This window comes from Apium graveolens, chromosome 11 (genome assembly GCF_009905375.1).
Source record: "Apium graveolens cultivar Ventura chromosome 11, ASM990537v1, whole genome shotgun sequence".
NCBI lineage: Eukaryota > Viridiplantae > Streptophyta > Magnoliopsida > Apiales > Apiaceae > Apium > Apium graveolens.
The window spans coordinates 113871368-113895472 of NC_133657.1; positions in this window are offsets into that span (position 1 = coordinate 113871368).

Genomic DNA, 24105 nt, shown 5'->3' on the forward strand with positions numbered 1-24105 from the left:
GACAACGGTAGATATATGAGATCACCTTGCGACGATATTTTTATACAATTATAAACTGGAACTATGTGTGTATTATGCATGGAAGAGTATTTCAAAGATTTTGAAAAGTATATATGTATATACTGAATATTTTGCGACTTGGTCGCGTTAAGATATCAACTTGGTTCATTTCTTCTTGACCAAGACTTTCTTGAGTACTATGAGAATGCTCATATATTGTAAATTATTATACATATTATTTCGGTGGGCTTGTTGCTCACCCTTGCTTTCTTCTTTCATCACACAACATCAGATAGACAAGATGAACAGGACCAAGCTCCCAATTCGCGAGCGGATAGGAAACGTTCCGCAGTTTCCTATAGGCGTTGATGTCGCTGTAGTTGAGGTAGGAACTACCAATAGGCTAGGATTTCAACTTTTGATGTATCAGACTTATGTATATTTATGAATTGTAATAATGGAAAAGAAAATATAAATTTATTCAGAAACCCTTTTGAGGTGTAATGGCTTATAATTTTGGAATAAAATGACTTGTGTTATTTTTGGATGTTCATCTCTAAGACTATAACTTGTGGTGTATGTGTTTATTGTGGGGTCATAGTACGCAGTAGTTGGTTGTTTATTAATATTGGGTGTTATTAAGGGAAATGGAACTCGTGACAACCCGGATCCCCGACCCCGGATTTGGGGGTGTTACACCATCACATTCACTCTGAAAGGTAAGCAGTTTTGCATAAATAGTGACATTGTTAAAGCATGCTTCAAGATCCCTGATAACACTGTAATTGCTCCACACACAGACACTGACATTATTAATATGCTTAATTCCATGGGCTATGCACTCACTATTTCTAAATTAAGTGAAATTAGGAGGTTGGGTCTTAGGAAAGAATGGAGTTACCTGTGTGATGTAGTAACTAAGGTGTTTTCTGGTAAAATTAGTAACTTTGACTCTATTAATATCTCTATGCTTAACATGCTTTACATGCTAGTTACTGATAAGTACTTTAATTTCAGTGATTTGGTTCTATTTGAGTTAGGCTTTAAGTTAGGAGAGGTCAATAAGAGAGGTAAAAGTGTCTATTATGCTAGATGCTTTATGATGCTTGCTAACCATCTTAGTGAAGATATTGTGATTGAGAACCCAACCAACAAGTTAAATTGTCGAGTTCAAGAAAGAAGGATAACTGCAGATTTAAACAGAGCAAACCATCACGAGGAGGTTCCCTTGTACTACTTTCCAGTAATGGAGGGACCTCAGGTAAGTGAGGTAATTTCTTCTGTAATATCCGGGATATGACGTGTAATTATTTTTGTTAATAAATAAATATTATGTGATTATTATATGAATTTCTAGTGAATTATCTGTGAAGTGGTATATGTGTTTATTTGCATAAGATATGTGGAATGTCTCTAAAATTGTTTTTATGGTTTTATAATTACAATAATTATTTTTGGGATTTTATAAAATTTAGAAATCAATATTTCATCAATTTTTTAGCACTGTATGATTTTCTAATTGTATTTATTTGTAAAATCTGTATTTAATTTCAGAATTCTTCTAAAATTATGAAACTCATATTTTATTAAGTTTGAATTATTTCGAGAATTTTAAAATTATTTTGGAAATTTTTGGGATTTATTTTACCTGCGCCTTGATTCATTTAATTGATAAAAGCGGGTATAAATTGTATTTCAAAAACTGTTTTAAAATTTCGAAATTTATGTTTTTATACACTTCGGGATATTTGTAATATTTTAAGACTATTTTCGTGATTTTCTGAATTTGTTTTAAGTCGCTCGGTTCGTTAATTGTGAAATGCGAGTACGAGTTGCGTTTCAAAAATGCTTTAAAAATTATGAAAAAAATATTTTTAATAACTTTGAATTTTTGTCATATTTTAAAATTAATTTGGTAATTTTCGGGTTATTTTTATGCGTGCGGTTGTTCGTTAAGAAACGCGATAAGCGGTGTCGGAAATGGGTTTCAGTTATAAAAGGAATACGTGTCCCTTATTTTGGACGTGTGGCAGTTGTTCACACTTCTATTATCTTATAAGGAAGCAAATAAAATAATATAAAAGAAAAACATCAAACACAGCAACAAAACCATTGTATCAATCTCTCATCTCTCTCAGTTCCTATCTCTCTCTAATATCTCTGATTTGTCCCTCTCTTCTCTCTCGGCTTAATCTCTAAAATCTCTCTCCTCTACCTCTGTATCTTCCCTTCCCCGTTCCCTACTTCCGTTCTTTTCTTTTTCTTTTCTGGTGCTTTTTCCGGCTATCCTGTTTCGGGTAACTACCCCGGCTGATCTTCCTTTATTCCTTCGATTATTAGCTTGGTTCTTTTTGTGGTTATATATATATATATACATACATGGTTGTGTATATGCAACTGTGTGCGTTACTGTGTGTGTAGTGTGTGATGGGTGTGTGCGTATTGTGTATGTTCGTGTGTGTGTGTCGCGCGTGACGCGCGTGTTGTGTGTTTATGGTGGTTGTGGTTCGTTGTAATGTTGCATCCTGTACTAATTCAGTTGTTTCTTAATATAATTTTTTTACTATTATTATTTCGCAGGGAATTGTATTGAATATATTCGTGATATGAATAATTGCGAGCAGAAATTTTAATAATCAACCGTGAAGTTTCGCGTTGGAAACCCGAGAATTTATCGGGTACCCTCGAAATTTTGCCGCCATCGACGATGAGCCGACGGAAGACGGTGATGATCTAATTCTGAGTCCTAATACGAATAAAAACATAAACATACGAATAATAACAATTAATAACTAAATTGTATCGGTGATTGGGATTTACGAGCTATGATTGGTTGTTGTGTTTTAATTGGATTGTTGTTGTGGATTTGAGATCGAATTGATTCGACAAGTAGGCTGATAAATAAAGGAGACGCTGCCCGATTTTCGGGAAAATTAATTCCGAAAATACAGGGATGTACCCTATAATTATCGGAGTCGTTGAAAGAAGATATAATTATATTAGACGAAACCTAATTACGTGTTGTGATATGATATTTTATAAACGATCAATTACCCTACTATTTCCAAAACAACGAGTATACGTACTTTCTGAAAATAAATACCGAACCAAGTTTCGAAGATGTGAACCATAATTGCTATGTGTATCTCAATAATACATATAAATATGAGTCGAGACTTCATATCGAATGGGTATATTTGATAATAAGGGTGTGTTAGGCCTAAATAATTATCTAAATTAGGGTATTTTCAACCCTGTAGGTCCTAGTCGGAAGATCTAAGGATTGATATCGGACTAAGAATGATCTAGTGGTTAGTCGTCGACTCAGCGAGATTCCAATCGAAGGACCTAGGTGTTGAGATCGTAGCCAGAATAGGATAGTGGTATGACAATAAAGACAAATGTTCAAGGCATTCTAAAAAGTCAACTGATAATAGCGGTTAACGCTTATTGAGGCAAGTACTTCTAAACCTTTCTCGAGATATAGTTTAAACATTTCTAAATTCTCTTGTGACATATTGTTAAGTATTCAAAATAGTTCTGTTTTATATTGCGAGTACTTTGAATCATACAGCTCTGAACCCGGATCACATCATTTGATCTTTGAGCCGTAAGCCTTATTCTTTGTAAACCATCCCTTGTTGATTTCCAGATACTAAACCACACAAATATGATACTACTCTCCAAATATATAACTACCAAACACCAAACACTGGAACCGAATTTTTTAAACATACAGAAACTTTTATACCCCAAACATTTTATATAACATCAAAGAACTAAACCTTGTAAAATAATTATTCATCTAATACCTAATTCTCTTACAGGCTGAAGGCCATTTCTTATACATACTCGGATACACCCTTCTGATACTCATGAATTGTTTCATGCCTTTATACAAATGTTTCATCACTGTTGATTATGATCTTGTTTTATTGAGTTATATTATTTATCACATTGAATTGCTTTAGAATTGGATAGTTTTCTTTATGTGGACCAAATTCGTGGTGAGACCAGATTCGTGGTCGAATTAGGCCAATGTGTGCCTTGGATCCAGTTTATAGAGCAGAGTCGTATGCCTTGCTCGGGGTTAGTGCGTGACTGATCAGCAGCCTAACCCTGATTTTAAAATTTAAAAATGAATATCCAATTATAATGACTATTTAACAAGAAACTTGATTCTTCTGAATCATTTCCATTTGAACATTGTTTAACCTCAGTTATCGTTATTATGACTTGCTGAGCTAGTTAGCTCACTCTTGTGAATCTTTTTATGTATTCTACAGTTAAAAATGATATGGTTGATAGCGAGGTTTCCTCAGCCCAGTATGCGAGCTAGGATTCCAGATTGAGTTGGATCGAGCTAGCAGGAGCTTTATATGGTAGTGAGATAGCAAGATTGTAAGAATAATTTCAATATCAGTTGTAAGTTAAATTAGTTGGGACTTGGTACGTTGTAATAAAAGTTAAGGTTGTGGCTTGTTTCATACTTTAACCTGTTGCGATCCGTGGTTATGTAAAGCAGGGTCATTGCAAATAATATATCTTATATAGGTTTATATATTATGTATGTGTTGTGGACCCAAAACTTCTGACCCGGGTTTGGAGGGCGCCACATGTTGGTATCAGAGCTACAGGTTATAAGTCACTGAAACAAGCCAGATTATCGGGATTGGGTAGAGGGTTAGGATTAGGAATAGGATATAGAAAGATAAGACGTCGTAAGGTTGAGTGCGACTGTATAGTAGGTTTTCAGTACGATTCGTGTTGTGATTCGAGATTTTTAGCTTGCGATGTGATTTCCAGACAACGACAATGACAGATCCTGATTTCCCTGTATCATCTGATCGATTGGAGCCTTCCATTCGAGGATCGTCATTTTTTTCTCATATTTGATTTGTACCTTGTTCTTCCATCAGTATTAATGGTATTACCTTCTGTTATAATAGTTGCACCTCTTCAAGCTATTCTACGCTAGTTTACCACCTCTTGATATGAGACTACCTATTCAAGAACCTCCATCTGCTTATTCCTGTTCTACTGTACATTCAACTATGAATGTATCTTTTCAGTTTACTCTACACCATGTTCTATATCCTCAGTTTTAAACCTGTCTTATGGAGCAACAGTATTTACGAGGATGGATTCGATAGCTACAGTAAATGGTAAGTACATGAGATATTAATAAAGGTGAGAAGAAGTTTAGAAAGAAGATTCACGTGTTTCGGAGGATAGCTGCTACCAGATTAAATGGATCTACTAATGAATACACCACCCGTGATTAGCTTGTGGGATGGATTAGATGAATTTTGAAAGAGTTAGAGAGAAAAGTATAAATCTGGAATTTTCGTAGAATTAGATGATGGTGCTATGATAAATGTGATATGTAAAGTAGTGATGTGATGTGATATAAGCAAACTTTGTTCTATGAAATAGACTTGTTGGCTGTTGGATAGACATGTTCCACTTAATGACAACAAAGATGATGATGGGAGTACTACCTGTATGGAAGCTTTGAAATAAAGCTACGAATAAGATAATATGCAACGGCTGAAGTTTTTGTCGATTAAGGAAGGTAAATAGACCCAATGAAGGAGAGAAGGTAGATTCAAGTGAATGGACTTTTATGTGATTTTTTCCTTAACTAGGTACCTTATTATGAGTAAGAAGGACAACAACCAACTCATATAGTAATGACGACTGGATGGATGTGTGATTTTTAAAAATTTTTAAACAAATTTTTGAATGAGATTTTCCTAACAAAATTTCCAAAAGCCTTTTTAATAAAATAAGTTTTAAACATCGGTTGTCAAGTTACCACTTGAGTTTCTTATTTGTTAAGAAGACCCGGATTACCTGGAAGGGTACTTGTTCCAGAAATTAGTATTGTTAAATTAGAAGGCCAAGTGAACCCTCCATTACGAAGAAGTTTTATTCCTAATGGAAGAATGCAAATACTGTTTGATAAGATTAACAACAGAATCAGTGTACGGAGCAATTAATCATCCAATTACTAGGACTATCAGAGTTCAAAGAATTCATTGATTTAACAGAAGCCTGAGTATGACCGAAGAAGATTGGGAAGATTTCCAGACTTTTCTAAAAAAAGAATATTATTAACAAAAGGATCGTTATGTTGAATGATTCGTGGTTATTTTAAATTAAAAAGAGGAAACTCAAGGTTATCTGGTAGAACGCCATTATGATTGAATTGTTAAAGTATTATATGTGTAGGTGTGATGTTAAAGATGCAAGACTTAACAACTAAGAATCTACCATAGTGCTTAATTTGCGAAGGCATTTCAGCGTACTTTCTAAAGTTGTTATATGACACAATTAGGATATGATCGAACAAGCTCAAAAGATGAATACAAGTGAAATGTGGATGGTGACCAATGGTATCATTCTTGTCTCCAATACCACAGCGTATATTCTTTTTGATTCCTGAATATGTATGAACTTTCATTAATAAATTCTTGCGGTGATAAGAAAAAAGAGGATGTTGCATTCCTTTCAAATTTAATTGTTCCCCTCAAGTTTTGCTTTCTGATTGGGACAAATAGTGTTATGGTGAGACATATTATGAAAATAACGAAGAGTCGGGTGAGACGCCACCTAATCATATGTTGTATGCCATATGGTACGAAAGACTGGCCATCTTAAGTACCAATGTGGTTGTCTCATTCATATTACTTCTTCTTTCTTTTCAACTCTAATTTTGTTAAATTGTGAATCCTTCTAGTTGTTTCGTCGTACTGTCATTCTTTGTAAGAGTTTTTCAAACAAAAATCAACGTATTATGAACCAAGCGGGAAAAGTTCCATCTACCTCTCATGCATGGAAAGGAAACAAGGGCATATGGCGAGGATTGCAAATCACTAGCCCTAGCCAGGGATGCGCTAGGAGTCAAGGGAATCTACTCCAATAAGGAATACATCTCCAAGAATGAGAGTTTAATTAGTTGTCTGTAAAATATGTTATTTAGAATATAGACGTGATGACATGGATGATTATTGTGAATACCTTGTACGTTAAAGTATTGAAAGATGTGGGAGCAACCTGATTGTTTATCTCTTAAGTTTTTGTTGATAAGATGAATTACCTTGTCGAATTGATAAGATTATGATTAAAAAGACTAGCAAATCAAGAACGTGTAATTATTAAATAAGTGAGTACCAATGGTGGAATTGAGATTTCTTGTAAGAAGTTTATGAGGATTTGATATCATTTAAGATAGGAGAATTTAACATTATTCTAAGAAAGGAACTAACTATTTAAGCGTGATGCCCAGATAGACCGACATGATGAAAAGATGGTTCTGAAGACGTCAAATGAGAATATGATGGGGTTTAGAGAACAAAGGAAGGTAAAGAATTTGTTAACGATGATTTAAGTTAAAAGGTTACAGTGACCAAGATGTAAGCACTCTGGTGATTATGAATAGAAGTTAGGAGCAAACCTAATTTGAAGTTTTTATATTAATTAATGAGTTTCAGGATATGTTTCCAGATGAATTACCAAAATTTCCTCCAGATAGAGAAATTAAGTTCGAGATTGACTTAGCACCTGAAATGAAGCCAGTGTCTAAGGCCCCGCACAGAATAGCGCCATTTAAAATGAAGGAGTTAGCAAAGCAAATGCAAGAGATGTTAGAAGAAGGAGTGATTAGACCTAGTGTACCCCATAAGGTGCACCAATACTAATTGTTAATAAGAAAGATGTAAGTATGAGATTATGCGTCGACTAGCGAAAGCTCAACAAGTTTACTATCAAGAGTAAGTATCTGTTACTTCAAACAAATGATTTTGCTTGATCAGATGGAAGAAGCAAAGTATTTTCTAAAATTGATTTAAGATTTGGGTGTTATCAATTGGAGATTGTACCTATGGACATATCGAGGATAATTTTCAGAACTAAGCATTGCCGCTGTAAAATTCTAATAATGTCATTTGGATTAACCAATATACTAGTGATATTTAAACTTGATGGACAAAATCTTGAAGGAATATCTGGACAAGCTGTATTTGTATTACTTAAAGTCAATAGAGGATCATGCAAAGCATTTAATGATAACTGGGGAGTCGAAGAAGAAAAAAAAAGTTATATATAAAGTTGAGAGCTTTGATGGCAGAAAGTATAATTCTTAGCATGAATCGTCAGTGAGGAGAAGACCAAAGAGAATCCAACAGGAATTAAAGTTACCATGAATGAAAAAGACCAAAAGCACCAACAAAAGTAAGAAGTTTTATTATTGGCCGGTTATTATCGGAAATTTGTTCAAGAATTCTTGAAGATTACAACACCTTTGATGAAGCTTACTAGGAATAGCGAGAAGTTTATATGAAATGGGAAAGTGTGAAGAAAGTTTTGTGGAGTTGAAGGAGAGAATGGTCACAACACCTGTTTTATCACTTTGAGAGGATCAAGGAGATTTTTGTAGTCTATAGTGATACATCTCTTAAGGGAACATGATGTGTGTTGATCCAGCACAATAAAATTATTGCAAGACAACCGAAACCTTATGAACAGAAGTACCCTACTCATAACTTGGAACTAGCAATAATAATACTCGCTTTGAAAGATTGGGAAATATTACATGTATGGAGAAAGGTGAAAGATCTATACGGACCATAAGAGTTTTAAGTATGTATTCACAAGGAAAAGAAAATATAATGACAAGCGATAAGCAAAAACGAGAAAATAAACATAGAGACTGCACCGAAAGAATTACCTATGGAATTTTGGAAGTTGGAGTTGGAAGTCAGATATATAATCCAAAGGAAGCAAGGATGAGTAGTATGACCTTTCATTCAGAGTTGTTAAGAAAAGATAAAGAAATGTCAAGAGAAGATAATGGATCACGATGTTAACAGTTAGTAAGAGGAAATTGATGCACTCACAAGAACGATCACGGTATTCTCAGATTTTCTTTTTGTACTTGGATGCTACAAGTGACAGAATTAGGGAATGAAATCCTAAAGGAAACTCATAATATTAAGTATTTGATCTATTAAAGAAATTCCAAGACATATAGAAATTTAAAAAAGAATATTGATAGCTAGATATGAAAATGAAATTTCAAAATGGATTAGGAGGTGTTAGGCATATCAAAGAAATAAGGCAAAGTGTCAGAGGTCCAATAGATTATTGCAACCATTAAAAATGTAGAATGAAAATAGGAGCATATTACTCTGGATTTTATAGTCAGATTACCAAGAATGAAATCAAACGACGATGCCAATTGGATTATGGTGGACAAGTTGGTTTACATGTAATGGAAAGAGATAGTAATTCGTCATGGAGTTCCTGTATCTATTATATTCGACCAAGATTTGAGATTTAATTCAAAGTTTTGGAAAAAATTTCGAAAACGTGTAAGAAGCTAAATTGAATATAAGTATAGCTTATCATCCACTGACTGACGGCCGAAGCGAAATATTAATTCAAATAATTAAAGATAAGTTATGTATTTGTTCCATTGACTTCAAAGGAAATTGAGATGAACATCTACTTTACTGAAAATTTGCTTATAATAACTATTATGACACCAGTATCAGAGTGCCTCCCTACGAAGCTCTTTATGGACGTAAATAACCAGTACATTGAGATGAAGTCGGCGAACGTGAAATACTTGGACTTGAGTTGCTACAACGGATAAAGGAAGCTGTCGAGATTATTTAGAAAAGGTTAAGTGCCATGCATGATTATTAAAGGAAATGTGTAGATCAAGGTAGAAAGAGTACGGAATTTGAAGAAGGAGATCTAATATAGTTAATAGTGCTACCGTAAAAAGGGATCATCCAAGAACGGAAAAGAAAAGAAAGTTGAGTCTGAGATATGTTAGACCTTTGGAAATTTTGGAACATGTCGGTAAGATAGCATACGAGTCAGCGTTAACCCCTTATATGCAAAGTATTCATAATGTTTTTCATGTGACAGTGTTAGAAAAGTATAATCTAGAATTCCAGACATGCGATAGAATATGAACCGATAGAACTTCGGGCAAAGTTGTCCTATGTTGAGAATCCAATAAGGATCATAGAAAAGAGAACAAAAGTGTTAAGAAAGAAAATTATAAAGTTAGTAAAAGTATTGTAGAGAAACCCAAGGGTTGAAAAGTCAACTTGGGGTTTAGAAACTAATATGCGTGAAATAATACCCTTAGTCATTGTTTAAGCGATTCTGAGGACAGAACCCTTTTAAGGGGGAAGGATGTAATATCTGGGATATGACGTGTAATTATTTTTGTTAATAAATATATATTATGTGATTATTATATGAATTTTTGGTGAATTATCTGTGAAGTGGTATCTATGTTTATTTGCATAAGATATGTGGAATGTCTCTAAAATTGTTTTTATGGTTTTATAATTACAATAATTATTTTTGGGATTTTATAAAATTTAGAAATCAATATTTTATCAATTATTTAGCACTGTAAGATTTTCTAATTGTATTTATTTGTAAAATCTGTATTTAATTTCAGAATTCTTCAAAAATTACGAAACTCATATTTTATTAAGTTTGAATTATTCGGAGAATTTTAAAATTATTTTGGAAATTTTTGGGATTAATTTCACCCGCGCATTGATTCGTTTCATTGATAAAAGCGGGTATAAATTGCATTTCAAAAACTATTTTAAAATTTCAAAATTTATGTTTTTATAAACTTCGGGATATTTGTAACATTTTAAGACTATTTTCGTAATTTTCTGAATTTGTTTTAAGTGCAGCTCGGTTCGTTAATTGTGAAATGCGGGTACGAGTTGCGTTTCAAAAATGCTTTAAAAATTATGAAAAAAAATTATTTTTAATAAATTTGAATTTTTGTCATATTTTAAAATTAATTTGGTAATTTTCGGGTTATTTTTATGTGTGCGGTTGTTCGTTAAGAAACGCGATAAGCGATGTTAGAAATGGGGTTTCAGTTATAAAAGGAATATATCTCCCTTATTTTGGACGCGTGGCAGTTGTTCACAATTCTATTATCTGATAAGGAAGCTAATAAAATAATATAAAAGAAAAACATCAAACACAGCAACAAAACCATTGTATCAATCTCTCATCTCTCTCAGTTCCTATCTCTCTCTAATATCTCTGATTTGTCCATTTCTTCTCTCTCGGCTTAATCTCTAAAATCTCTCTCCTCTACCTCTGTATCTTCCCTTCCCCGTTCCTTTCTTCCATTCTTTTCTTTTCCTTTTCCGGTGCTTTTTCCGGCTATCCTGTTTCCGGTAACTACCCCGGCTGATCTTCCTTTCTTCCTTCAATTATTAGCTTGGTTCATTTTATGGTTATATATATACATACATGGTTGTGTATATGCAAGTGTATGTGTTACTGTGTGTGTAGTGTGTGCTGGGTTTGTGCATATTGTGTGTGTTCGTGTGCGTGTGTCGCGTGTGACGCGCGTGTTGTTTGTGTATGGTGGATGTGGTTCGCTGTAATGTTGCATCCTGTACTAATTCGGTTGTTTCCTGATTTGATTTTTTTTACTATTATTATTTTGCAGGGAATTGTTTTGAATATATTCGTGATATGAATAATTGCGAGTGGAAATTTTAATAATTAATCGGCGAAGTTTCGTGTTGGAAACCAGGGAATTTATCGGGTACTCGCGAAATTTTGCCACCATCGGCAATGAGCCTCGGCGAGCCGACGGTGGACGGTGATGATCTAATTCTGAGTCCTAATACGAATAAAACATAGACATATGAATAATAACAATTAATAACTAAATTGTATCGGTGATTGGGATTTGTGAGTTGTGATTGGTTGTTGTGTTTAAATTGGATTTTTGTTGTGGATTTGACGTCGAATTAATTCGATGGGTAGGCCGATAAACAAAGGAGATGCTGCCCAATTTTCGGGAAAATTAATTCCGAAAATACAGGGACGTACCCTATAATTATGGGAGACGTCGAACGAAGATATAATTATATTATACGAAACCTAATTACGTGTTGGGATAGGATATTTAATAAACGATCAATTACCCTACTATTTCCAAAACAATGAGTATACGTACTTTCTAAAAATAAATACCGAACCAAGTTTTGAAGATGTGAACCATAATTGCTGTGTGTATCTCAATAATACATATAAATACGAGTTGGGACTTCATATCGAATGGGTAGATTTGATAATAAGGGTGTGTGAGGCGTAAACGATTATCTAAATTAGGGTATTTTCAACCCTGTAGGTCCTAGTCGGAAGACCCGAGGATTGATATTGGACTAAGAATGATCTAGTGGTTAGTCATCGAGCTCAGCGAGATTCAAATCGAAGGACCTGGGTGTTGAGATCGTAGCCAGAATAAAATAGTGGTCTGATAATAAAGACAAACGTTCAAGGCAATCTAAAAAGTCAACTGATAATAGCGGTTAAAGCTTATTGAGGCAAGTACTTCTAAACCTTTCTCGAGATATAGTGCAAACATTTCTAAATTCTCTTGTGACATATTGTTAAGTATTCAAATAGTTCTGTTTTATATTACGAGTACTTTGAATCATACAGCTTTGAACCTGGATCACATCATTTGATCTTTGAGCCGTAAGCCTTATTCTTTTTAAACTATCCCTTGTTGATTTCCATATACTAAACCACACAAATATGATACTACTCTCCAAATATATAACTACCAAACACTGGAACCGAATTGTTTCAACATACAGAAACTTTTATACCCCAACCATTTTGTATAACATTAAAGAACTAAACTTTGTAAAATCATTGTTCATCTAATACCTGATCTCTTACAGGCTGAAGGCCATTTCTTATACATACTCTGATACACCCTTCTGATACTCATGAATTGCATTATGCCTTTATACAAATGTTTCATCACTGTTGATTATGATCTTGTTTTATTGAGTTATATTCTTTATCACATTGAATTGCTTTAGAATTGGATAGTTTTCTTTATATGGACCAGATTCGTGGTCAGACCAGATTCGTGGTCAGACCAGATTCATGGTCAAATTAGGCCAATGTGTGCTTTGGATCCAGTTTATAGAGCAGAGCCGTGTGCCTTGCTCGGGGTTGGTGCGTGACTAATCAGCAGCCTAACCCTGGTTTTAAAATATAAAAATGAATATCCAATTCTAATGACTATTTAACAAGAAACTTGATTCTTCTGATTCATTTCCATTTGAACATTGTTTAACCTCAGTTATCGTTATTATGACTTGCTGAGCTAGTTAGCTCACTCTTGCGAATTTTTATGTATTCTACAGTTAAAAAGGATATGGTTGATAGTGAGGTTTCCTCAACCCAGTGTGCGAGCTAGGATTCCAGATTGAGTTGGATCGAGCTAGCAGGAGCTTTATATTGTAGTGAGATAGCAAGATTGTAACAATAATTTCATTATCAGTTGTAAGTTAAATTAGTTGGGACTTGGTACGTTATAATAAAAGTTAAGGTTGTGGCTTGTTTCATACTTTAACCTGTTGCGATCCGTGGTTATGTAAAGCAGGGTCATTGCAAATTATATTTCTTATACAGGTTTATATATTGTGTATGTGTTGTGGACCCCAAACTTCTGACCCGGGTTTGGAGGGTGCCACATCTTCTGTCTCCACTCTTCCAACCTCACAAATTTCTTTGCTTTCTAGTGTACCTATGGCAACTGTGTCAATGACCCAACAGTTGCCTACCCAAGCTACTAAACCAACAAAAGTTTCTAAATCCAAAGCTAAGAAAGCCCCCTCTGATTTCTTTCAAAAGAAATCAGTTGTAAAATCCACCAAACCTAAAGAGGGGATTGTGATGGTGGGAAAGAAAGGGGAGGGATAGGGTGAAAATCAAAGAAGCCCTAAGAATAAGGTAGGAGAGGTGAGTGTTTCCCAGCCTAGCCACACTGCAGTTTCTCAACAAACTGCAGTGCTTAATAAGGATATAAGCTCATTACTAATTGCATCCTCCCAAAAGGATGTGACTATTGAACAAAGCTCTCAGCCAAGAGCACAGGCCAAAAGGGTAAGGGACACAAGCTCACCCCAAACTTATACTAGAAAGAAGAAACCAAAAACCCTTGGGGATGCACAAGGGTTCACACACTATGCAAACTGGTGCAAAAGACCCAGTCACTGCACCTTCTCAAAGTCAGTTGATGTGGCTCCAATAAATGTGGAGTCACAGCCAAAATCTCTTATAATTGAAGAACCTGAAACACCAAACTTTCCCACACATTCATTGGATGTTGACATGATAAACACATCACTTCCAAATTCTTCATCTTTAACTCTCTTGGAGAAGCCAAAAATCCATGCAAGTGAGCATCATCTTCTAGATGATTTGTTGTCTCACTTGCCATTTCTTTCTGAGACTATTGAGACATTGTGCCAAAATTTTCATCAATCTAAACAGAGTCCATAATAGCCTCCATATAACACCCCCAGATCCGTGGTCGGGAATCCGGGTCGTCACGGTCTTTCTTTCCACAATATCACTTCACTTAATTATAATAAATAACCTTATGTTATAACCCCACACTAACACACACCACAACCCGTTATAGTCTCAGAGATGAAATTGAAATAAGTATAAGTACTTGAATCCACAATTTAAAAGTTATTACAACCCAAAATGATTACTTGATAAATTTACAGTTAATTGCCATTATCTGCCACAAGTTATAATTATACAATATTTGGTTCCCCAAAAGTAGAATGCCTGATCTACCAATAGATCTACCTCTGCAGCTATAACAGCTACAACATCAATGGGAAGACGCGGGACGCTTCCCATGCGCTGGCGCTGGGTCTGCTTGAGTCTGGCCATCTTTCCTAACTGTTGTTGTGTGATGAAGAAATGAAGCAAGAGTGAGCATTACAGCTCGCAAGATAATATATAGTGTAAACAATAACGCAAGTATCTAAATGGATAACTTACTAGAATCCTTTATCAAGTGTAAGGTAATTACTTACTGGATATAAGTTTAAAGGAAGATGAATTTACCAATTACTTCACTATACTTTTACCATTTTTAGAAATCTACTTGAACTACTACTGTTCAAAGTATAATAAGTTTCAAAAGGTCATCCCATAGATGAGACCACAAGTTAAAACTTGAATAGATTCAATCTTTGAAATATTTTTAAAGGAAATGAAGTTATGAGATACTTCATTCAATGGAAACACCATTATAACTGTTTGACTTTGTCAAAGCTTTGACAACCACCCATTCGTAGCCTTTCGATTGAAATGCTCTGGGTAGTGTTGCAGAATTGTCCAACTGGATGATGAACTCATTACGGGAGTTTCGTCGTGCCAGGAAGACCACTTACGATGATTAGTCGTAGTAATGCAACCCCACCATTTTCTACATGTAGAGGAGAACCTGTCGGATTTACTTGTTAACCGAACACTGGACTCCTAAGAAATGGACCGTCTTAGCGGAACTTCCAGGCCATTTGGGCCAATATAATTAGGCTGGGCCGGCGCCACTCGACCACTTACGCCACTCCTAGTTCAGATGAAATCCATGACTCTGAAACGTAAAGCTCGTCCCCACTTTCCCAAGTAGAAACTTGTTGATACGGCTCCACCAAGAAGTCGTATCTAGTTGGAAAGGAAAACTCACCGATATTTCCCAGGCGATGCCTGTTAATGGATTAACTTGTTCCAAGAATTTTACTTCCCGAGTATTGGGGAAGTAATCAAAAACTCTTTTATCAAGACAGCAACCTTGTTGCGAATATAAAACACACCACGGAGCCGGATCCCTCAGGTTTTGAGCGAGTATTTAAATCCCCTTTAAAAGGAGGATCTTAAATATAAAATGAGTTTTGGGATCCGCTCTAACTTTTAAAATCATTTTGAAGACTCGCAAAACATTTTTTTTAGAATGTTTGGAGTAATGCTAATTTAATAAAATATATCAGTCCCAATATATTAGAAAATATCTGAATATTATTATTTAAATAATATTCCCATAAAGAATAATCTTTATAAAAATAATTGAAGTAGAAGTTGTAACACTTATACTTGAAATGAATCTTAAATAATCAAAGATGTACTTATACGAAAGTAATATCTTTATTTGAATAAACAAAAGTAAGTTTGATTATCGACACATTATTCTTTAATAAAATAAAGAATATTATTTAGTAAATAATCGGAGTCATAAGTACTCGAATGAATATTCAAAATAATATTCATTAATAAAATAAACGGGGTCATAAGCCCTCGAATGAATATTCAAAATAATATTCATTAATAAAATAAAGTTATCGAATAAACCTTATTCAATTCATAGTTTTGAAAACTATTCATATATATATATATATATATATATATTATACTCGGGAGTCTCGACTCCCGGTGTTAGAAAAAGTTCACCTTTGGGTCCCGTATACTAAGGGTATATGCAAATTACCGCTTATCTCTAGCATAGGTATTATCAACTGAATCAACAGATATATGTGTCAAGAATACAAAACAGGCATGCATATATACCATATCACACGCTACAATATATCGCAAGAATTTGCGAATTAACCATCATGTATCTATCGCAAGATAATGCATATACAAATGTATACATCACAATAACAGTATAACGGGTAGAAACTTGCCTGAGCGACTGGGGGTTATAAATGGCTTGGGACGAGTCTAGTAACCTATAAACAACATATAAGTTGGAATTAAACCAAAGTCACTTATAAATCTATACTTTAACCAATTTAGACTCTAACGCTCGCTTTGCGCTTAATGATTCTCTTAAGTCGCTTGAGTACCTTCGGCTCCACCATTTTTAATAAATTAACCGTTAAGAGTTTTAAGGCGATTCTTTCGCGAGTGTCTTACCAACTGCCTAATACACTTTACATAAATGTTTCATACTCCAATTAGTCCTTTTAGGTCTTTAACCTATGTTTCAAAGTAAGGCGAGGGGTAATGATTCGTTCGCGAAACGTCGTTACTTAAAACGGCCGTTTCTCCTAAACCGTACATCGGAATCAAATGAACTACATATCAAAACAAAGCTCGTAACATGAACTATCTAATCATGGAAATGGTCAAAACCTAGCAGTGAGTTCACGGGTCCTAATTTTAAGAACAAAAACAGCCTAAAGTAAATCGGACATTACGACGGCTATGTTTACGCGATTACCCAAATTTAAACCACTCCAAATCATCTCACAATCAACTCACAATCAACATCCCAACCAAAACTCCATCCATAATTCATCATAACAGCCCCAACAACTCCACATTATCAATTTATACTATTCTTAAACATGAATTTAAACTACTCTTAAGTTCATTAATCAACAATCCAAGAACTACCACTCCAAAAACTTCACAAAACCAACTAATCTCTACATTCACAACAAGCAAGCCTCTCATGAATTATAGCAACAAAACTAAACCTAATTACTCAAATAAAGTTAGGGTTTGGAGGGGTTATACCTTCCTTGGAGAGTGGAGAATCAAGTGAATAGTTTGGAATCACCCTTAAAGTCCTTATCCCAGCTTAATCTAAACAAAACTTCAAGAACAAAAATTTTAGTTCTTGAAAAACACTATTCACCATCTTCTTCCATGATTTTTAGGAAGAGATTGTGAATGATTTAGGAGCTCAAACTTATAGGATATCCATAACTATGCATAAGGAGTCTTAGATAATTACCTTGCAATTTAACAAAGCTTGGAACTAGGATTTTGATTTTCTTGCTTTGGAAAAGAAGAAAAAGCCGAGAGCTTGATGAAGAATGGTGAGATAATTTTGTGTTTTTGGTGAAAATGAATTGTTGGCTTGGTTGGTTGACATTTTGATTTGTTTTGTTACCTTTTTACCATGGTATTTTTTGTGTGGTTCTAATTCAACCAACAACACACTTTGCTTGGTCATGCTTATGTCACCATGTGATGTCACCCTCCCTCCTTTGTCCTCTTCTTATTGGTTTGATGACATCATCCTCACTAATCTCTTTGATTAGCTTTTAATTATTTGGCTAATGACCGATGATCTGTTATACGGTTCGCTTAACTTTCATTTTCGTTTATCGTTTGAGGGATCATACCCGGGATCTTATTACTTAGGTTCCCTTAACCTTTCTCAATACGTTATATTCCTTTTATGATCCTCTATTAAAATCCTTGAATTTAATTCCTTTTTATCCTGTTACCTTATACTCAATTCTTTCGATATCTGGTGGATTTTCGGAAAAAATCAAAAGGTTCAAATTTGGATTCTGACGATCTTTACATACATTTATATATCATATAGAGTACCCATAAAATCTCAGAATATCCATAAAAGAACCCCTACATAGTGTGGCATGAAAAGTTTTCTTATTTAGCAATATCAGCAAAAACACTATTCATAAGGGTTTCAAAAAGTTCAAAATTTTGGGGTTATTATAGTCTCCCCTCCTTAAAAGGATTCCGTCCCGGAATCAAATAGAAAACAAATGGGGGTACTTTTCTAGCATTGCGCTCTCTAGTTCCCAAGTTGATTCTTCCACATTATGATTCTGCCATAGCACTCTGACTAGCTTGATCACTTTGTTCCGAAGCACCTGCTCCTTCTTATCCATAATTTTTACTGGTTTCTCCACGTAAGTTAGATCTGGTTGCATATCCACATGCTCGTACTCCACTATGTGTCTGGCATCCCGATGATATTTCCTTAGCATTGACACATGGAACACATTATGAACTTGTTGTAGGTTCGGGGGTAAGGCTAGCTCGTAAGCCAACTTCCCAATCCGTCTCAGTATCTCAAAAGGTCCAATGTATCTTGGGCTTAGTTTTCCTTTCTTTCCAAATCTCATTAACCCCTTCCAAGGGGATACTTTTAGTAGTACTAAGTCCCCTACTCCATACTCCTTGTCCTTTCGGGCCAGGTCTGCATATTTCTTCTGTCTGTCTTGGGCTGCTACCAGCCGTCCTCTGATGAGATCCACTATGTCTTTGGTCCTTTGGACCACTTCGGGTCCGAGCATCTTCCGCTCTCCTACTTTATCCCAGTATAAGGGAGATTGACACCTTCTTCCATACAGGGCCTCATAAGGTGGCATTCCGATGCTAGCATGAAAGCTATTGTTATAAGAAAATTCGATCAACGGCAAGTGATCATCCCAACTTCCTTTAAAGTCTATTGCACAGACTCTCAACATATCCTCTAATGTCTGGATGGTCCTTTCACTCTGCCCATCCATCTGGGGATGGTAAGCGGTACTCATATATAACTTGGTCCCCGCATATTCTTGAAAGCTCCTCCAAAATCTAGAGTTGAACCTGGGGTCTCGGTCTGAGACAATGGACGCTAGGACTCAATGTCGCGTCACTATTTCCTTAAGGTAAATGTCCACCAGTCTATCGACTGTGTATCTCTCATTGGTAGGAATGAAATGAGCTGACTTTGTCAGTCGGTCTATAATCACCCATATGGCATCATGGTTGGCTTTCGTCCTTGGTAAACCGACAACAAAATCCATGGCTATCTGTTCCCATTTCCATTCGGGAATCTCCAGGGGTCGTAAGAGTCCACTGGGTCTCTGGTACTCTGCCTTTACTCTTTGGCAAGTCAAACATTTGCTTACCCATTCTGCTAAGTCCCTCTTCATGTTGGGCCACCAGTAATATTCCTTCAAATCCCTATACATCTTGGTGCTTCCCGGGTGGATGGAATATCTTGAACTATGGTTTTCATCCAAAATCTCATCTTTAAGCTCTTGAACGTTCGGAACCCAAATCCGGTAGGAGTACCTCCTTATCCCTTTATCATCTTTCTCAGTATGGATCTCTTCTCCAGTCATTGACTCTCTGCCTTCATTCATTATTTTCTCTTGGCACAATCTGATCTTTTCCAATAACTCTGGCTGCATTGAGATCTCAAACAACTTTTCAGTTCCGGTTCTGGTTACCTTTACTTTTATTTCCATCCTCTTGAAATCCTTTATCAATTCTTCCGAAGTCATTATCATTCTGAGTCTTTCCTTTCTACTAAGGGCATCAGCCTCCATATTGGCTTTCCTCGGATGATAGAGAATCTCACAATCATAGTCCTTGTTTAGCTCTAACCATCTCCTCTGGCGCATGTTGAGCTCTTTCTGCGTAAATATGTACTTGAGGCTCTTATGGTTTGTGAAAATCTCGCACTTCTCTCCATACAAGTAGCGCCTCCAAATTTTTAGGGCAAAAACTATTGATGTGAGCTCAAGGTCATGAGTAGGATATCTAATCTCGTATTCCTTCAGTTGTGTTGACACATACGCAATCACTTTACCGTGCTGCATATGCACACACCCTAATCCTTTGTGCGACGCGTCACTATATATCACAAAATCTCCTTTTCCGTCTGGCAATGCCAACACCGGGGCCGTTACCAACCTTTTCTTTAATTCCTGAAAACTGTTCTCGCATTTCTCCATCCATTCAAACTTCTCTGTCTTACGAGTAAGTCGTGTCAAAGGGGCTGCGATCTTCGCAAAGTCCTGTACAAATCTACGATAGTAGCCGGCCAATCCTATGAAACTCCTTACCTCTATGGGTGTGGTTGGCCTTTCCCAATTTGAGACCGCCTCTATCTTGGAGGGGTCGACAAATAATCCTTCTTTATTGATCACATGTCCTAAAAATTGTACTTCATTCCGCCAGAATTCACACTTCGAGAATTTGGCATATAACTGTTCCTCTCTGAGTATTCCTAGAGCTATCCTCAAATGCTCTGCATGCTCTGCCTCAGTCCTTGAGTAGATTAAAATATCATCAATAAAAACTATCACACACTTATCCAAGTACTTCTTGAATACTCTATTCATTAAGTCCATGAAAGCCGCTCGGGCATTGGTTAATCCAAAGGACATTATCAAGAACTCATAGTGCCCATACCTGGTACGGAACGCTGTCTTGGGAATATCTTCGGGTTTAATCTTTAGTTGGTGATATCCAGTTCTCAGGTCAATCTTGGAAAAATAAACAGCATCCTTTAGCTGGTCGAACAGATCGTCTATTCTAGGTAACGGGTACCTATTCTTTATGGTTAGCTTGTTCAACTCTCGATAGTCGATACACACCTCATGCTCTCATCCTTCTTCTTAACAAATAACACTGGTGCTCCCCACGGAGACACACTGGGTTTTATCATACCCTTATCCAAAAGTTCCTGCAATTGGGTAGCTAATTCCTTTATTTCTAATGGGGCTAACCGGTAAGGTGCTTTTGAAACTGGCGCCGTCCCGGGGGCCAACTCAATAGAAAATTCAATCACTCTATCGGGTGGTAATCCCGGAAGGTCTTGTGGGAATACGTCTTCAAATTCGTTGACTACCGGAATATCTTGTAAGTTGGGCACCTCCTTCTGCGTGTCCACCACATAGGCTAGGTAAGCCTCATTTCCTTTTCGTAACATCCTTCTGGCCTGGGCCATAGTCAAAAAATTTTGCGTCTGCCTCTTTCCTCTAAATATGACTTCTTTCTTTCCTGGGATATTTAACTTAACTCTCTTCCCCTTATAGTCTATCTGAGCATCATTGCTAGATAGCTAGTCCATTCCCAAAATTATATCAAACTCCCCTAATTTAAAAGAAATCAGATCAACACTAAAAGATTGTTCCCCCATGCCTAACTCACAGGCGGGGTGAATCTAGTTAACAGGAATAATTTCATGATTGGCTATTTCTACTTGTAAGGGTTCTATCAAGGGTTCAGCCTTAAGTCTTAATTTACGCGCAAGGTCCTTTGATATAAAAGATTTAGTTGCTCCTGAATCAAATAAAACGTTTGCACTGACTGAATTTAGAGAAAGGGTACCTGCTATCACATCTGAGTCTTTCACAGCATCCTGGACTGTCATGTTGAAAGTCCTCGCAGTAGATGGCTTATTGGAGGCAGCCTTGCTGGCTCCTGAAGCTGCTGGTTTGTTCATTGGGCATTCCTTCTTCCAATGACCCGGGCGTCCACACTGATGACAAGTGGTGGTTGGAATGACGGCAGGGGCTGACGAAGGGCATTTGTGGGAATAGTGGCCCACTTGCCCACACTTAAAGCAGGTTACTGGCTTTCCCTTACATTCCCCAGAATGCATCCTTCCACAAGTGTTACAGGCTGGTAATAGGGGTCGAGACTGGTTGGAATAGGACATTCTTGACTTCTGGTCGCTCTGGCTCACATTCACACTCATTGGCCGCTTAAACCCAGTGTTCTTTCCCGGTAGGGACACTGCTCCTCGATTAAATCTAGTTGGGAAGCTCCTTCCTGCGGAACCTCCACCCATGCTCATGCTTTTCCTCTTTATTCCCTTCTTCTCTCTTTCCTTCTGCATCTGTTCACTTCCGGCTTCTATAATTATTGCCTTTTGCACCAGAGTGGCATAATCAGTAAGCTCAAGGATTGCCACCCTATTCTGAATCCACGGTTTCAGTCCCTGCTGAAACCTCCTAGCTTTCTTTTCCTCGGTGCTCACAAATTCTGGCACAAACCTTGATAACTCAGTAAATTTCGCTTCGTACTCTGCTACAGATAAGTTATTCTTCTTTAGCTCCAAGAACTTGAGCTCCATCTGGTTTTCCATAAACCTCGGGAAATATTTTCCCAGAAACAACTGACTAAATCTCTCCCAGGTTATAATAGCATCTGTCTCCATGTTTTTCTTGGCCTCCCACCAGTAGTTAGCCTCTCCTTTCAGAAGGTAGGTAGCAAATACAGTCTTCTGTGCCTCATCGATACTCGGAATCTCAAAGGATTTCTCCATTTCCTTTAACCATGCCCTTGCCTCAACTGGGTCGGCTGATCCGTGGAACTCAGGGGACTTAAGGGACTTAAAAGCCCTGAAAGAGTTTGCCACAACATTGTTATTTCCTTGAGGGGGTGGGTTGGGTTGACGTTCCAAGTTCTGCCTTAGTAGTTGCATGAACTGGCCCATGGGATCCATGCCTGGGTTTGGTACTGGTTGCTCAACCTCAGTTTCTCCTTCTCCAGCCTCTATCTCAAATCCCTCAACATCATATGTTTCCTCCTCCTCTTCATACAGGGAGTCATCCTGTTCAACATAATCCTCATCTTCCTCTTCACTGTGTTCTTGGTTCCTATCGTCCTGGTTATGGCTTCCCTGGTCCTCGTACCCAGGGTTCGCCCTGGTTCCAATCTTTCTTGGCGGCATGATACTGATAATAAAAAAAATTATTGGGAAATTCAATGTTAGGTCACAATCATACACAACATTGTGCCTTGCACAGCTTTATAATGGGGAGAATGTATCTCGCAATTCTATTATTTTATGACAGTTCTAATAAGAAGTGTAGTAATAATAATGATAAAAGCAGTGATCTCGTCACTAAGGAACTGAACTGAAAGGAAATAAATATATACATAATGGGAGAAATACATAGTTTGATCTTGGTCAAAAGTACAACAGTGCTACAGCCATCTGCCTCAAAAGTGATACACAAGAGTCTATCTGTCTAGTCAGAAAAAAGGGATGCTATATACAAGTCAACTATCCCGGAAAATTGGCTCTTACTAAGGCCTCGACTAACTAGACAACTAGACTATCCCATCGTCAGTCCTGAATCACACACCGGAGCGGGTCAGCTCCCATACCCTTTCCATCGCACGACGGAAGATATAGTCGGCCTGCCGCCTGGAGATCCTACCATGCCTGTACCCCTGGAGCGATCTGAGTCTCGCTCGGGACGTGAGCTCTATCCCCGTCAGCTCCCTCCTCAAGGATCGGGGTATAGTAGCCCTAGTCTCATAAGCTCGGGTACGCCTACCCGCCCTCTCCGCATCCAACTCCCTCCTGGCCTCATCCAGTCGGGCCTCAGCAACAGCTACTCGGGTCCTCAGTACATCCTGAACATAGTCGTGGGCTAACAAAGACTGCCTATGGGCAGGGTCGAGAGGTGGTGAATCCGGAGCCGTTGAGGGTGCCTGCTCGGTCTGCCTAGGCTCGGGAGTATGGATCTCTGAGTTGTCATCATATGGGCTCCAGGATAGTGGTGGAGGGGTAGGAGCTCTGACCACCGGAAGTGAGGGTAAAGGGGTACCAGTGTACACTATCATAGCTCTGACACGCTCCTCAGCCACTGGGACTTCATCCGGGTCCTCCTCATCTGAAATAGCAACAACCTCTGTCTCTGACTCCTCTGAGGG